The following is a 17,231-nucleotide window of genomic DNA, read 5'->3' as shown; positions in this document are numbered from 1 at the left end:
CCCTGATATCTGAGTCCTGGTTGAGACCGTCTGACCAGTGCTGGGACTCTCTGACACCTGGAGCTGCCCCAGTTCTGCACTTGTCCTCCCAGTGTAGGGGCAACAGGAAAACCCAACAAGGATGCCTTCTCGGGGGTCCTGTCTCATGTGCTGGTGCCACGAGCAGGCCAGCACTCCCCCTCTGTTCTACAACTCAGTAGAAGACTTTGGGTGGGAGTACCCAGTGTGGGTTGGAGCACTCAGTGTGGGCGGCAGCACCAAGTGTGGGCAGGAGCACCTAGTGTGGGCGGGAGCACCCAGTGTGGGCGGGAGCACCCAGTGTAGGCGGGAGCACCCAGTGTGGGCGGGAGCACCCATTGTGGGCGGGAGCACCCAGTGTAGGCGGGAGCACCCAGTGTGGGCAGGAGCACCCAGTGTAGGAGGGAGCACCCAGGAGCTCTGAAGAGAAGATGCTCCGTTATAACTCAATCCCAAGGCGCAGGACCAGCCTCAGAAAGGCTGGCTGCAGCTGCTGGGGAGGTTTCAGGTTGTTGTTTTGTTTGTTTTCCTTGTTTGATCTCTTCCTTGGATGGGGGAGGGGAGGATGTGAGCATCGAGAGAGAGAGCGTCTTGCCCTGCTGAGGGGAGAAAATGAGATAGCTTGGGTTTCATTTGCAGCCAGGCACACTGTGAGCCTGTCTGCAAAGCTTAATAAAGACAGGAAGCCTGAGACAACAGAGGTCTCCTGAGCTGTGCAGGAACACCTCCCAGAGCCGCCTCTGCGGGGCTACCTCTCCTCAGGCGTGTGTGTATTAGCACCTCGCAAAAGGGCAATTTTCAGTGATGTTGGATTCCCAATCTCAGCAGCATTAGTGAAAATCTCTTTCTTAAAGCCCAGGATCAGGAGGCGGGTCTGCTCTGGGCCCGGCTCTGTCTGCAAGAGCCCAAACACCAGCCAGCCTGAGCTGACACTTGTGATTTATTGTTTAGCAGGGAAGAGGTAAACTGTGGGATTAGGTGGAGTGAACTGGGGCTTCCAGCCTAACTGTGACTTTTCCAGGGGTTCCCAGTTGACCGGGAAACTCTCCATGGGATGGAAGACAGGCCTGGATTAGAAGTTGGAGTGGGTATCAAATTTAGGTTTATCACAGCCTCTCTGGGTGACCGTAGGCAATGCTCTAGATCTCTCTGAACCCGTTTGTCATCTGTAAAAACCTGGGGGTGGGATAAAGAACCCAAACCAACCAGCCAACCAGCCAACCAGCCAACCAGCCAACCAACAATGAAAGTACACCACAGTAGAGACAAATGCTGGGGTCAGGCTTGGTTTTGTTCTTTCTCTGTTTCTCTGCTAGTCACTCCGGGTTCACGAAGGCTGAGGGAGAAAGCATGCTGACTGGCAGGACCAGCATGCTGTAACAATACCTGGCAGGCATGCATATGTTTGATCTCAAATGCCAGTGCTGATTGATTAGTAAGGTCTGCCTTGAGCCCTATGGTGAGTAGATGGGGCTGTTTGATCCAGACACAGCAGGATGGATTGCCAAGATCAATTATTGATGCCTGGCAAGATTAGAAAAAGAAAACAGAATGACAGGACTAGGAGCTTCTGGGTACAGCCTAGGGCCTGGGAAAGCTGTCACTAGTTATGTGGTGAGGTGACCTAAGGACTGAATTCAGCAAAGTTTTACAAATAACCATCCATGGATGTCTTCCTTGTCCAGCCATCTGAGGCTGGACATTAGAGTGTTGAAGAGTGTGCTCAGGTGACCTGGATACAGTTCATCTGAGCAGAGCAATGCTAAACACAGCATCTGCCCAGGCTTCCCTCACTCATCAGTACCCTGGGTGCTTCCTTCAGGGTGCTGTATGGATCTGTGAGGCACCCATGAACTTGCAAAGAGGATCATCAGTCCAGTGGAAAAAGTAAGTGAAGCTCACTGGCTTAGGATGAAGAGCTGTGGCCTGCAGTCAAGGTGCCTGGGTGTTTAGAATAGAAAACGGAGTTGACATTAACGTGGTGGGTTCGGATGAGACTAGGCCCAGTAGGTTCATATGTTTGAATAACTAGTTCCCGGTTAATGGGACTGTTTGGGAAGGATTGGAAGGTGTGGCCTTGATGGAGGTGTGTCACTTGGGCTAGGCTTAAAGTGTCAAGAGATTAGTGTCCCTCCCATTATGTTTTACTTCCTGTTTGCCAATCAGGATGTAAACTCTCGACGGCTGCTCCCACACCATGCCTGCCGGTCTGCCACCGTGCTCCTCACCATGATGGTCATATCCCTCTGGAAACTGTAAGCCCCAAAGAAATGCTTCCTTCTGGAAGTGGTGTCTTATCACAGATTAGAAAAGTAGCTAAGATAAGGGACTGTGAACTGAAATGCAGTTACACGCGCCCTGTGAGCAGGTGCGTCTGCTCTTTGAAGGACAGCTGTGAAAGTGGCCTGCTGTTTAGCTTCAGGAACTCAGGGACTCCGCCAGGAACCCAGGCAGGAGCATCTTCTCAGGTCACCCTCATTAGCCGCGACTGTTTCCTGTGGTCGCTTGTGTGCCTTTGGACCAGTGTGATCTTAATCACCTAGGGACACATCTTTTGGTATTTCAGCTGATCTTTTTCCTTCTTCCTTGTGGATAAAGAGAAAGACTGGATGGGTGTTCACTGAGAAGTGAAGAAGTGGGGAAAATGGAGCCCTTCTTTTTGAGACACAGTGTTTAATCAAATAATTTTACCTGATCCCACAGGGGTCTGGAGACCAAGGAAAGTATATTTGAATGAATGAATAAATAAATAAATATTAATGTTAGGTGCAATGCTGCTGATTCTTGTGATAGCTCCATTTTGGCAAGACATCTATGCTCCCCCTCCCCCTACTCTCCTTCTTTTACTGCCCCCGCCCCAGTTTGGTTTGCTACATCTCATAACTTGTTTCCCTCAAAACCTCATGCCATATGTATGCAGCCAGCAATCACCCAGCACATGAGGTACTTTTGTAAGAATTAATGTATTAGGAGGGTTTCCTGTGACTGTAAAACACCCCTTGAAGCTGGGGAGCCAGTGAAGAAAGGCTGGTGCTAGGAAACATCTAGGGCTCAGAACCCCTTTATTTTAAAGACAGGAGATGTGGTGCAGAGAGGCGTGGTAACTTGGCCAAAGCCAGTGAGTTAGAGACACAGTCTTGTCCCCTGGCGTTCCTAGGCTGGAGGCTTCCCAGCACGCTGAGACATTAGTTGGCTGAAGGCAAGGTGCCCCTTGCCTTGTGATGCAGTAATCCACCGGTCCTGCATCGTGTTTGGGGTTGATGATATAGACAGAGCAGGTTGGGGGGTCACTTCTGTGTGTCCACTGTCCTCAGGTGAAGGGAAGAGGAGAAATGGAGAGCCAGTGCCTGCCCCCAGATGGGGAGGTTACACATGTGAGTTCAATTCCAGGCTGGCGCAACTCAAGCTTGGCTCTCAACACACTCTGTGTTCTGGGAGTGGGTGGGGACACCGTCTTCTGCAAGCCTGACCCTGGCAGCACCGCAGATGTGTTTATTTCTTCCTTCTCCACTTGGGAGGCAGGCAGCAGGCCTTTGTCAAGACAGGAGAGCCAGGCTCTGGGGCAGATGCCTGGGGCTCAGATGTGATCCTCAATGTCTGCACCCAGGCAGGACCTCAGGCTACCTGCTGTGCTTATCCACAAGCCATCCTTTCTCATGGAAGGACGCAGCCCTCAATGCCTCTGTTCCAAGGGCTTAGGTAAAGTACTCTGCTCTTAGCTTGAGGACGCTCAGAAAGGAGCCTGTGTGACTCTGGAGTTAAAAATCCTGTTTACCCTTTTTCTTTCTTTAATTATCAGAATCATACAGATAGATACTCCAACAACCTAGAGATAGCATTTTGCCTGTGTTTCTTGCCGTATTTATTTCTCCTGTGCAGTGTGTGTGTGTGTGTGTGTGTGTGTGTGTGTGCTGTTAATTACAGCTTATGAGAGGCCATTGTTTTGGGTTGAGCTCTACAAGGCCCCAGCAGGCCACCAGAAATGGAAGCAGGCAAGCTAAAAAGTTCCAAATAACTAAATTAAAACCGGAGGCCTGGGTAAATGGCTCAGTGGGAAAGGGTATTTGCTATTAATCCCAACAACACAGCATGATTTCCCAGAATCCACATGGTGGAAGGAGAGAATTGACTCTCCAAAGCTGAAGATCATGAATGCCATGCGCAAACACAAGCACACATGCACACACACACACACACACTTATCACACATCACATATTACATATTACATATCACATATTAAATATCACATATTACACATCACACATGCTTGCACATGCACACACACACACCATAAATAAATGTAATAAAACATTGAAACCTTAGCAGTTTATTGGTAAGAGCTGACCTTCTGAGGAGCCAGGTAAGAGACAATAACCACCTCATAAGTAGGCCATCACTGCCTGAAGTGGTAAGAAGTGAGTTTAGGGGCTGGGGAGATGTCTTCGCAGTTAAAAGCACCACTCTTCCAGAGGAACCAGGTTCAAATCCCAGCACCCACATGGCAGCTCACAACTGTCTATAATTCCATGATCTGAAACCCTCACACAGACATGTGGGCAGGTAAAACACCAACACACATAAAATAAGAATAAATAAATTTGTTCAAAAAGAAAAAACATCCCACCTGACTTTTTATCTTTATTTTTGCTTTGCTGATCTTTTATTTTTTTAGATTTCAAACATTACTTTAAATTGTGTGTGTGCACCTGTGTGAGACTGTGTACATGTAAATGAGACTAGTGCCGACAGAGGCCAGAAGGGGGCACTAGAGACTCTGGAGGCAGCGTTACAGGCGCTGGGAGCTACCTGATACTTCAGGCCCTTAACCAATAAGACTGAGCCGTCTCTCTAGTCCCTGTGTCTCCGGTCTTTGCTGCCCAGGAAGCCCCATGCGTGAGCCACTGGTGAAGCCACGTACTCTGCTCACCTGTGGAAAATACCTGATAGAGGCAACTTGTGGGGAGAGAGGTATGGTCTTAGCTCTTGATCTAAGAGAGTGCATCATGGCTGTCAAGGCCTAGCATTAGGAGCTCAAGGAAGATGGTCACAGTCACAACCACTCAGGAAGCAGACAGATGGGCGCCATGCTTCTCAACCACTCGGGAATCAGAGACACGGGCTCTGGCTCAGCTCTATTTTCATTCTTATTCAATTCTAGTCCCTGCCCTTCAGGATAGCATCACTCACATAATCCTCCCTCAGTTGAACAGTCTCTGGAAACAGCCCCACGGACATTCCCAGAAGCACATCTTCTAGACGATTCCAAATTCAATATGCCCTGAAGACGGGCCATCACAAGCCAGTTTGACTTCTGATCCTCAACTTGCACAGATTTTGTTGACAATTTGTGTCTGTGTGCATGTATATAAAAGTGTGTGTCCCTATACAGACGCACTACACATATAATTGAGCATGTATTGTCAGTATAATTGAGAAAAAATTAAAACCAGACCCACATAAAAATCTAGCATGAATGCGGTCCAAGGCTGATGTGACTCAGTCTGAAGGGGCCAGCAGGATGCTGGAGGCAGTTCTGAGAAGAACCAGAGGAGGGGATGGAACAGGCATCGGGGGACAATGGGAAACAAGCTAGTGTCGTGTGTGGGGTCATAAAAGCGTAACCCTGGGAGTGATCTTTTTACAAGGAGGGGGGAAAGTCTGCAATATACTCCTATGCAGTCCCACAAAGTTCATTCCTCTGGGACCCCACAGAGAGTCCCCCCCCCCACATTCTGGGTGGGCTGCTAAGTTTCTCCCCGTCTTTCCCCATGATGCTTAATAGCATCTGAGTGTGCTGGTCACCGAGACACAGATAACCTCACCTCCACACAACAGTAATATGTGTGTCACCATCTTGGGCTTTGGTTTTTGGGGTACTGGGGAGTGAGAGGCATTTGTGTTCACATCAGCCTAGCTGGAGAAGGAGCCAGGAAGCCTCCAAGTGTGTGAGCAGCCCACGGGCACACAGGTGCCTCGCTCATTCACCATAGTTCCTTTAGCTGTGGCTTCTCCTGTCTCCTCCTTCAGCTGAGCTGAGTTTCTAGGCTTCCGGGGTTTGTGGAGCTGAAGTTCTTCCCTGCGCCTCTCATCCCGGTGGTTAATAATCTGGCGCACAGCGATCCAGGCAGAGACGCTGAGGTTGAAAGGCCAGCCCTTTTGTCCACGACAAACCGATGAGCCAAGCTGTGGGACGGGCAAGGGTTCCTCGCAGGAACTTGGCCTTGTGGCCCGTGAGTACTAACCTTTCCAGCGTTTTGATTTCACCATTTACAGTTCAGAGATCTGGACACATTCCACGGCCTTGTCTCTGTTCTTTTAGGATGGGACCATCTCTCTGGATTCCTAAGTTTGTTTCACAGTCAAGGCCCTGAAAGGGGTAAAAGTTGCTGGCCTTCTCCAACTGAGAAGGGGAGCTGTGAAAGGACTGTTTTAATCTGCACTATGAATTTTAAAGCCCCGTGGCTTCATGTGTTGGGAGACCCCATCAAAATGCCAATGGCTCTGTGTTCCTACCTCCTGCAGCCCCTTCTGCATTCGGGGAATATTTATGTGGGAGCAGGGAAGAATTACAAAGAGTTGAGGTGCAGTTTGCCTGGGCTTCACCGCAGCCCTGTAGGTTATAAAGTCTGAATTAATAACCCCGACTGCACAGGAAAGCTGCGGTTGGCCACAGGCTGGGTGCTTCCCTCAGCGGCAGGTTCCAGTTCTCAGCTTTTGGCTTCCTTTCTAGCGGCAGGGTGGCCACTTTAAAATATCTCTATTACCACCGTGTGGCTTTTTAAATACTGTGTCTTCAGGAGGCAGAACAGCAGAGGACGTGTAGTTCACAGGGGTTATGGCTGGCTGTGCAATGCAGCCACATGGCATTCAAGGTCTGGAATGCATGGAGACAACTGGCACCAAAGCCAACACCAGCACGGAGACCGGCGTTGTTCTAGACTCCTGTGCCAGAGCATGGGAGGGTCCCGAAGCCTTTGGGACACTAGATATCTAGACAGTTTAGTGGCATGGGAGCATGGCATTTTGGGTGTCTCCGTGGAAGGATAGAGATCATGGTGCCGCTCACCAGATGCATGGCGTCATAGCTTGGGTGGCTTTGTCTGCAGTCATTGGGTCCTGATGCTCCCTCTTCCATGTTTGACTCTGTGGCTTGGACAGAGCCTTTGTCTCCCTTGATTCCCACCATCTTGTGTATTAAACATCTGCCTCTTTTTAGAAGCTTCTTCAGGCCACATTTTCCACAGGCTTCTTCAAGCAGATGGCTCCCTAGGAAGGCTATTTGGACTTAAGAGTCCAGGTTCCACCTCTGTGGACAAGTCCCTTAAGCCACCAAGGCTTGTAGGTTTCTCTGTTGCAAAATGCCCAGTAAGTCTGCTAGCAAAAGTGAGTGACAGCCAACAGGGTTAGGATATCAGGATCAGATCCATTCTCTCTGAGGCCTCACCAGGACTTAATGGTACATGTGTGCTTTGGGTCCCGTCGCCTCTGCCTATAAGACAGACATACTGCTCATGTTTCTCTTGGAACCGGGGTCAGGGAGGGTGATGAGAGTGGGGTTCCAATAAGTGAGGTTCAGGGGTGTCCCTAGCCATATTCTTTTCCAGAGCAGGAACAGGTGATTCCAAATGGGATAAAATGGGCACAGAAGCAGTTTGATGCCAGCTGAGGAAGGAGGGATTCAGGGCCACACACTCTCCCTCCGGCCTGCTGTCTGTCTAGGGTAGATCTGCACAGGAAATCACCAGCGAGACTCTGGCTAGCATGTGCATTTGTCACAGATAGTCCCCAAGCCCCTGAGCAGATGGGAGGCGGTTGGGGGGGTTGTTAGCAGTGGGCACCAGGAATCCACAGCCTCTGTGCTCACTCGTGGGGTCAGTACATTGGTGCTTGTCTTCTCTGGCACCCCAGGTCCTTGACAGCTAACCACTGGGAGTCTCATATGGCCCCGGAGCCCTCCTGTCTTCAGCCACTGACAAGCCGCTTCTGTGCCCATTTCGTTCTATCTGGATCCACCTGCTCCTGGCCTGGAGACAAATATGGCCAGGAACACCCCAGGACCTCACTCCATGCTCGAACCCTAGCTGCAAGGGAAACTGAGCAATGCGCCCATTTTTTAGGCTGAAGTAATTAGGTGGGAGCCACAGCACGCATGTGCAGTTGAATACTGGTGATGCCTCATAGAGAAGGAGCTGGGATCGTGACATCCTATAAGACCCTTGGAGGACCCTTGCAGGGTCTGGAAACCCTGTGCTGTTGGGGTGACCCTCCACTCATTCTTTGTGGTCTGAGCATGCTGTGGTCCAAACACCACCCTATTGAGACCCTGGAGCACAATTAGAAGGCTGATTTGGGGATTTCTTACTAGGTCTGATGAGGCTGATTGACAGGACTGGTGCAGAAGCCCCACCCCTATTTACAGGACATGTGCAGGTGGAGAGCCTTGCTGAGCCTCGGATGGGCCCAGCACCCCAGTAGCTTCATTAAGGACCCATGTGATGCAGGCACAGCAGGGGTGCATCCCAGCATGTCTGGGTTCTGTTCACCTCCACTCCCAAGCTAACCACCCCCTCCCCTGTAGCTAATTTAAAACAAAGCAAAACAAGGCCATGGCTTGGTTTGGAGCCATGAGCCGTGGAGCTTTTATCTGTCAGCAACAACACCTCAGGTTGGCAAAGGGCCAGCCTGGGTTCTGGGTCTTGGCATGAATGCCCTGCAAGGCGCTCAGGGAGAGCTGCGTCTCAACTCCACAGACTCTTCCAGGAACCCAAGAGCCAGAGTCCTGGTCTCAGGGCTCACCAGCAGCTAGGGAGTCTTACGGTGGCTGCAGTGGAGAGCAAAGAGCCGGGGTAAAGAAGGGGGTGCAGACAGGGAGAGAGTGTGAGGAGCTTCAGGAAGGAGCTGGGTAGGGAGAGATGGGCTGTCTTCCTCCTGGAACAGCCTGCTTACTTGGGACCTGCCACACGGAGAGACAAACCCATGTTCTTCAACATTAGCTGGGAACAATATAAGGAATAATCCAGAGTCCAGCTGTTGCTGATTAAATGCTGGCTTGTGAATGGGGAGGAGACATTATCTGTTCTCTGGGCAGAAGCCTCAGAAAAAGAGGGGGTGCTCTCCTAGGAGCATAACTAGGAGACACTCATTTTGGTCACTCCCAATTTTTTTTATTGCGATAAGCAAAGGCACATAACACATTCATAACCATCTTGAGCGTGTGTGTGTGTGTGTGTGTGTGTGTGTGTATGCACGCGTGCGTGCGTGCGTGCGTACGTGTGCGCACAAGCCAGAGGTTGTCACTGGATGTCTTCCTTAAATATTCTCTACCTTATTTTTTGAGGCTGATTTGGCTGGACTATCCAGCTAGCTAACCCAGTGATCCAGTCTGTGCCTCCACAGGGCTGATGAGTGCTGGGATCCAGACTTAGGTCCTCTTTCTTTCACTCCTAACTGATGATCTTAGAGATCTGTTTGTCCTCCACCTGCCCTTGTATTATCCACCCACCCGCCCATCCAACCACTCACCTACCCATCCACCCATCCAACCATTCACCCTCCCACCCATATACCATCCAACCATTCACCCCTCCCACCCATATACCATCCAACCATTCACCCCTCCCACCCATATACCATCCAACCATTCACCCCTCCCACCCATACATCATCTTTGTGCCTACCCACTTACCCCATATCTTTAAGCCTCCATCCACACACCCATCCACATATTCACCCACCATCCAGGTATCTCTCCACACATTAACACATCCATTCATCATTCATTCATTTACGCCCTGCAAACATCTACCTATCTGCCCACCCACACATCCATCCACTCACCCTCTATCTCTCCATTTCTACAACCAATTCTAACTCTACTCCTTTCAGCCATACAAGTTTTCTCCAGTCATCCTCCACCTGCCTACCATCCACCCCTCCTAGCAGCCAGCCAGCAATTATCTCCTAACCCTGGGCCTGCGGTTCACAAAAGGGCAATGAATGGGGTAAGATCCTGTCCCTATTCTGGCAGAGACTATAGTCAGGTAGGTGGGAAAGAAATCACAAAGTCCAAACAATATATATTCTGTTACCCCCACACCCAGACACACTTTATTTGGCTAACATAAGAGAATGGTATTTTATCATATTTGACATGATACTGGGAACACTCATCAGAAAGATGACTGGAGGAGGATTTTGAAGGTGGTTAGGAGTATGGCAAGTAACGGGAGGAGTAAAGTCCAGAGCTGGGAAAGAACAAAGGGAATGAATTCCAGGAGGAAGGAATTAGTTGCACAGAGCCACGCATGCTGACAGGGTTGCTCAGGTGAGGTCAGTCTGACAGGAGTGTGTTCCTACCATGAGGACCTGAAGATGGGCCTGGGGGCCAGTGAGGATCAGGTGGTAACAGACCTATATACCAACAGAGGGAGGCCGTGAAACCCTCTGTGGCAAGACAGACACAGTGTTTGCTGTACACGTAGGGGCTCACTGTGACATCAGTGGTGGCAGGCTGGTGGGGACAGAGGCTGGAAACTGGCAGCCAAGCCTCAATCCCCTCTGCATCCAGTGGACTGGCAACAATGAACTTAAGCCTTGGAGGACATGGGGAGAAGCCCTGAGGGTGGAGGACTGAGAGGAAGGAGCTGACGAGGAAGTGCAGACGGGGACCACACCGCACTGTCTGGTCTGTTGCGGTTCCTCAGCCCTGTTCCTCAGGGCTATGAGGACTCAGCAGGCAACGTTGTACAGGCAGAGGGCATCGTCAAGGGGGTACCCCATGCTGTGCCAGCCTGCGGTGCTTCTCTAATATGTATGGGTGTGGATGCTTTATCTGCATGGATGGATACTCTTCACATGCACACTTGGTGCCACGGAGGCCAAAGAGGCCATCAGATCCTCTGAATGAGTGTTGTAGATGCTGTCGATGGGTACAAGAGCAGCCACTGCTCCTCACTGCTGAGCCATCTCTCCATCCTCAGCCTGCTGTCTTTAACTCAGTAGGTACAGGGATGGAAAGAGACATGCCCATAAGTCCCTCCAATCCAGGCTTTCACTGTGAGAGATTTTAAGATGTCACTTTTTTTTTCAAAATTAATTTTTAGTATCTCAGAAACCAGGCTGGGTCACATAAAAAGTGAGGTCATAATTAAATTAACTGGTGCTATTAGGTGTAATTAAAACTACAGTGATTGTGATCTTGGAACCTGACGTCAGGCTCTCTGCTGCCTCCATTTTTGCCTTTCTCAGGGAGTCGCCCATCAGCTCCCTAGTTACCAAACTTGTCTGTCTCCCTGATGCGGTTTTGAGTCTCTATGTAGGTAGATCTCTTGTGCTCAAGGCCCCTTTCTGAGCTAGATTTTTTTATTTGTTTGTTTCATTCAAGGCTACCTCAGACCTCAGGGAGGTCTAACACATCTATCTGGTCTACAAGAGCGGAAGTCAGGTGGAGTCGAGCCCCTCCTGGCCCACCCCGGCCTTCCTTTCATCAAGTCAAGGGTCACTGCCCACTTTACCTGACTACTATCTTTCCACACTTGCTTCCTCGGATCCTTTTCTTGTCTCCCAGGGGTGCTCTGGCTGGAACATGGGGTACAACACCCCTCCCCAGGGGCGGAAGGAGTGGCTTCCCTGGGATAAGCCTTGGCGGGAGGTTTGTCTGTCCTGCCCATGTGACCACAGTTTATCTCCTTTAGGCTGTGGGAAGGAGGGCTCTGTCTGCCCTGCAAATGCTCCAGTGGGAGCAGCCAACATGGAAAGTGATTTTGTCAGAGCTGGGCCCTGTTCAACCTCCCGACACGAAGCCTGCAGCTGCTTCTGGCTGGAGCCTTTAATTTCGTTAATGTGTGACATTCACCCAGGCTGCGTAGCTGACGGGCATGCTTGACATTAATACGTGCACTGAGTGTTCCCTTGAGCTCATAAAAACTCATTATCAGTTCTGAGCCAGTAAATGCAGTTCCCGATCCTCAGAGGTGCCCCGGGCAGTGGAGCCCTGGACATCTGTCTTCACCAGCGTCAGACTCCTCCCTTTGTCCTGGGACTCAGTGTCTCAGCTCCTGGGAGGGGGTCCAAGACAGATGTCCCCAAAGCAGAAACCTTGCTTCAGGTTTACAACTAAGACAAGAGGCTCCTTCTGATTGTGCTTGTTGTGCATCTATCCTCATGTAAAGACATGCTGATGCAGACACCAAGGCATGATGGTAGAAAAGAAAGATGCTATGTCTTGTATCCAGAAATAGGCGTTGGAGAGAGGATCTGATAAGCAGATGGTAAAGAACTTTGCCCCATAAGCACCATGGGATATGTTAAAAGCCACGAGTGTAGCCATTCTTATATTCAAAGGGGCACAGTGCCTCAGACTCATGAGGTGTCCATTCTGTCTGTGTATCATGAAGGTGTGTGCCACACAGTCAGACAGTCAAAGATGTGGGTCACACTCTACAGCTGTACCAAAGGTCTATCCAGTATTTTGGGTGGGTAAGGATGGTTACTTTTGTGCCTAAAAATGAAAAATATAACCAGGAATGGTGGCTCACAGCATTGGGGAATTGGAGGCAAAAAGATCAGGAGTTCAAGGTCAGCTTTACCTACAGAGTGAGGTAAAGACCTTCATGAGGCTAGGTGAGATTCTCTCTCCAAAATATAAAAACAACAACAAAACAATAATAACAAAACCTTCATTTTGCCCCCAGTGGTACTGCTCCCTGTTGATTAATGTACTGAGAATCTCTCATGTAGGGGAGCTGAAACTCACCCATGTCCTACTGGGAACTCCCTCGTGTGGAAGCTGTGCCCAGTCAGTCTGGGCTCCCCTGGTCTAAATTCGAATCCCCACCTTGCCAAAACTTTCTCTTTAGACTTTGAGAAGTTTGCTTACCTCCTTTGTGCTCAGGTGTTCAACCCTGAAGCAGGCAGGCTTTCTTGTGGCAGTGTCCTGGTTCCTATCTGAGGCTGCACGAAATGACGGTTCCTCCACTGTGCAATTTGGCTCAGCTTTTGTGCTCAGATGGTCACAACTGCAACCTTGCTTCCGCCTATTTGCTGTGGTGGCTGTAAGCCTTGCTTAAGTTATTCCTCTGTTGCTATGACAAACCAGTTCCTAGGACTAGCCTAAGTCTTGGCCAGCCAATATGTCACTAGGATGAGGTGAATTTTACCCTTCCTCTGTAACGCCTCCTCCTCCAAGTGACAGGAGAAGCTGGGCTTCTGAGCCACACTGTGGAGCTGAGATGTCTCCTCCAAGCCCTCTCTTCTGGTTACTCATCTCTTTGTGCACAGTGCTTGAAATTATAGGTCTGCCCAAAGAGCCTGCATTCGTGAGGTGATGGTGGGCTCCCCTTCTTCAGTTATCAGAAAGCCCTTTGCAGCTCAGAGCAAAGATGTACATGCTGGTGTTGGGCTTCACAACTCCTTGTCTTGGATGCATGAGTCCCAGTGCTCCAGGGCTGGTGTGGGAAGACTGACAAGATGGGAAGACTCCCAGGAAGATGCCTTCTTGGGAGGTTGGGCTCTCTGCCCTGCTCTGAGAGGCCTGGTCTGGTACAGATTCCAGGGGAAGGGGAGCCTGGGATGAGAGTGTGTGCCACGTCTGGGCAGTAGAACTCTGGAAGCCACATGTCATGCCCCATGAACCCTCACTTTCCCTCTTCTCCCTCTAGAGTTGCCCTGAAGCTGTCATCAGGAGACTTCAAAAGAATCTCTCAGTTCCTTCCCAGAAGGCAAAAGGACAACTGGAAGAGGTAGGATTTCTTGACAGATGGTGACAGTGGCCTGGCTTGTTGAGTCAGATAACTGGACTTCTCATCTGTCTCCTGCCCTCCCCGACCAGCCTTCTGAGGGAGGAAGAGTCTTTTGGTTCCTGCCCCAGGGGTAGAGGGCAGAAGAGGGCAGCTTTACATCTGTCTCGTTTCCTGATGTTAATTCAGGGATGGCAGAAGCAGCTGGTGAACCATCCAGAATGGGAACTGGCTCTCAGAGGAGGGCACAGCTCCCAGGATCCCTCTCTGGTCGCCCTCAGCATCCCCCTCAGTCTGAGGACTGAGGAGGAAGCAGATCCCTAGGGCACTCACCACCCTAGGGTGACGTTTAACATTTAGCATCCCAGGACTAGTGTCTGTCCCGTTGTCCATGAAAATACCAGGCATAACAAAACTGACTTCTACCTCTGAGGCTCTGGGACCCCAGAACTGCTTGGTGGCCTCATGGAAGGTTCTTGATTGAGGAGTTCGGGCCTACTGTCTCCTGACCAGCTGCAGCCACTTCAAGGTGCTATCTCCTCACTATTTCCATTTTAAAAGATAAGAGAAACCTGGTCTCAGAGGTGAAGAAACATTCTTAGGGTCATAAAACACTGAGTGATAGGGCAGGGTTTGAATCCCTGACTGAACACCACCAGAGTTCTGGGTCCTTTACTTGATGGTTAAGATTAAACTAAACCTGTGGACTAAATTGCCTGCCTGTGTGAAATTCTGGTTCTTGAGAAAGCACGAAAGCCGTTTGTTCTTTTGTCCTGAGTGTGTTCTTTAACACTGGACTTTTTATAAAACACCCATGAGTCTTGTTTTTTCTGTTCTTTTTTCCCTGTTATTAAAACTAGAAGGAGAAGAAGTAACATCTCACATTATCTGGGTAGAACTGAGATGAGGAAGATTCTAGAAGTATCCTACACAGTTCCTTGTGCGGGTCCCTGGGATGCTTTCCCTGTGCCAGAGGTTGTTCTCATCCGGGCGTGGTATAGGCACACAGATTTGCTTTAACAGTGGACTGGTGGCATTTTCTGTCTAGCTGTCCTGCTGTCTGTGGCTGACTGACCCACACTTCTCTGCCTTCCTCTTTCCCGATTCAACTCCTCAGCTGTCTTTTTGTACCATGCAGGAGCTGCCTGTGCTTATTCTGGCTGTGATCTAAGACTGGGTGACTAGGAAAAGCTGGGATCAACCGAAGTTCAAGTGGACAGTGGTCTTTTGGGCATCTGTAGCTTGTAGTTTTCTAGCTCTGAAACCTCCAGTCATAGCTTCAGCCTTGATCCCCACAGGAGGCATATATATGGGCAGATCCAGGTTCTGTGGATATCCACAGAGCCTGGATCTGTCCAGCTTCATTTATCAGAGGCCTGGAGCTGCTGGCAGAGAGCTTGCCTCCCCAGGACTGTCCTTCAGGGAGGGTTCCTCACTTATACATCTCTTCATACACCACAAGCATCAGGCGTCATCACGGGGTAACCTTCTGGAGGGAGTCAGGAAGCCTGCCAGCTGAGCCTGGGTCCTCCTGTAAACAGACAAATGCTAACCCAGGAAACAACATAAAATGATCAGGAGTTCAAGGTCAGCCTTACCTACAGAGTGAGTTGAAGGCCTTCATGAGGCTAGGTGAGATTCTGTCTCCAAAATATAAAAACAACAACAAAACAATAATAACAAAACCTTCATTTTGGAAGCTAAGCCTTGCCCCCAGTGGTGCTGCTCTACAGGCGGAGGCCAGAGGCTGCACCACCCTACCTTGTGCTGGGGCCTAGCTGATATAGCAAGTGAACGACAACTCATCTGTGAAAAAGACAAATAGCATGAACTTCTTTGGGCCCGGGTGATACACACTTCCGGGTCATCCTGTTCTGCCCTCTCAGCCTCTCTTTCACTCTGTAACCCCAGCAGTCCTACCCGGTGCCCTGAGGGAAGGTGATGGCCAGGGGGAGTTGCCTGCTCTACTAGCTTAGAACAATGACAGCTCTCTTGGGGTCCTGTAGCCTCTCAGAGGACCTTCCTAAAAATACCCAGGCTTCCGGATATGAGCGCGGGTGTTTATCACTGAAGAGTGATGCTACCCAGGAGACACATACCTTTTCCTGTGCCTGGTCTAAAAATGGCTGGGAGAGGGGTCTGGCTTGTGTCAGTGAGCGCTCAGTTCTGAAGTCCTGGGGCTCGAGGCCATCAGGGTGTGACTGCCTTTCCCAGCTTCTCTGTCAAGCTGACATAGCGCTCCCAGTCACCCTTCCTGGGCCTTTCAGCAGGTAACTGTTGATTGTAACAAAACCCAAAAGCCGACTTCAGGAGCTTTCTATGGGTGGGGCCATTTGAGCTTCAGAGAAATGCTGGCCTGCTCCAGGGTGCATGTCTTCCAAAAGATTAGGGGGAAGCTCAGAACAGGCCCCTGACCCTGGAACGGTTGGTTGAACTTGCTAAGGGCACATCTTCCATGCATGGTGACACCTTCCCTAATTCTCTACTCAGCTTTGTACAATGTGCAAAGGACAGGACAGAGGAGTTCCCAGTCTGGTATCTACAATCCCAGCACTTGGGCAGACTGAGGCAAGATCAAGAGAGGCCAGACTTGGCTATATAATGAGACCTTGCATGTGAAGATTATACATACATACATACATACATACATATATACATACATACACACACACACATATATGTATACACACATGTATACACACGTATGTGTGTATATGTATCATTCCTTCTCACACATAGGACTGGGAGGGCTTCAATAGTTCAGGACACAGAGTTGGAGTAGCTGAAAGGTGACTGAACAGATTGGATCTCTATCTTGGGGTTCCTCACCCTCAGGTATTTATGAGGACTGCTGGGGACTGGCTCTAATGGATCAGAATGTCTCCTTGGGCTGAGCAGAGCCCTGTGTGCTCTGTCTGCCGGTCTGAACCTGCTCCCTGGGGCTGCAGAGATGGGTGTGGCTATTTCTCTTCTCATGCTCACCCCAGCCCCGCTCACCCACTGACTGAGGGTCCCCAGTCACCAGGCCTCCCGCTGGGATGCCAAGGGAGGTCTGCCTTGACCCCCTAGCCACCCTCCTCTGAGCAGACTCAGCCTGCACCACATCCCTCCTGAGTCCCAGAGCACAGCCTGACTCGGGCTAGCTTCTGAGCCCACCCAGGAAAAGAAGCCAGCTGTCTGTCCTCGATGCTGGGGGTGATCTTGAGATACAGTGATTCTCATATCCTGGTGGGATTCCGACTTCTGCTCTGTGTGTTTTCGAGGTGCAAAAGGAGTCTTTGAGGTGGTGGACACATCTGCCAGTGGCTCATTCTTAAGCATGGGGACACCATGAGGTGGGGAGGACTTCCGTTTCCCTTCCTGCTTGCTATCTGGCCTCGGTCCGTTCTCTGGCCCATGAAGATGCCCATGGGCATCTCTACTTTCAATAACTGTGATGACAGAGAAACAGTGTCCCTAAAAGATGACGTCATTGT

At 50.2% G+C, this 17,231-nt stretch overlaps 1 protein-coding gene across 2 annotated transcripts in view; it reads left to right on the top strand.

Moving 5' to 3' along the window:
• Positions 1 to 17,231, top strand: part of Tspan18 (tetraspanin 18) — a 132,523-nt gene that overhangs the window by 9,409 nt on the left and 105,883 nt on the right. Inside the window, exon 2 of one of the 2 annotated variants that reach the window (XM_052183046.1) lies at positions 13,678 to 13,758. The exons of the other annotated variant lie outside the window; for it this stretch is intronic. The gene's annotated coding sequence lies outside the window, so the exon portion shown is untranslated. The remainder of the gene's footprint in view (positions 1 to 13,677; positions 13,759 to 17,231) is intronic. 2 annotated transcript variants of the gene reach the window in all.

The sequence above is a fragment of the Apodemus sylvaticus genome, chromosome 5 (assembly GCF_947179515.1).
Source record: "Apodemus sylvaticus chromosome 5, mApoSyl1.1, whole genome shotgun sequence".
In the NCBI taxonomy this organism is placed as follows: domain Eukaryota; kingdom Metazoa; phylum Chordata; class Mammalia; order Rodentia; family Muridae; genus Apodemus; species Apodemus sylvaticus.
This window is presented reverse-complemented; position numbering and strand designations above follow the sequence as displayed.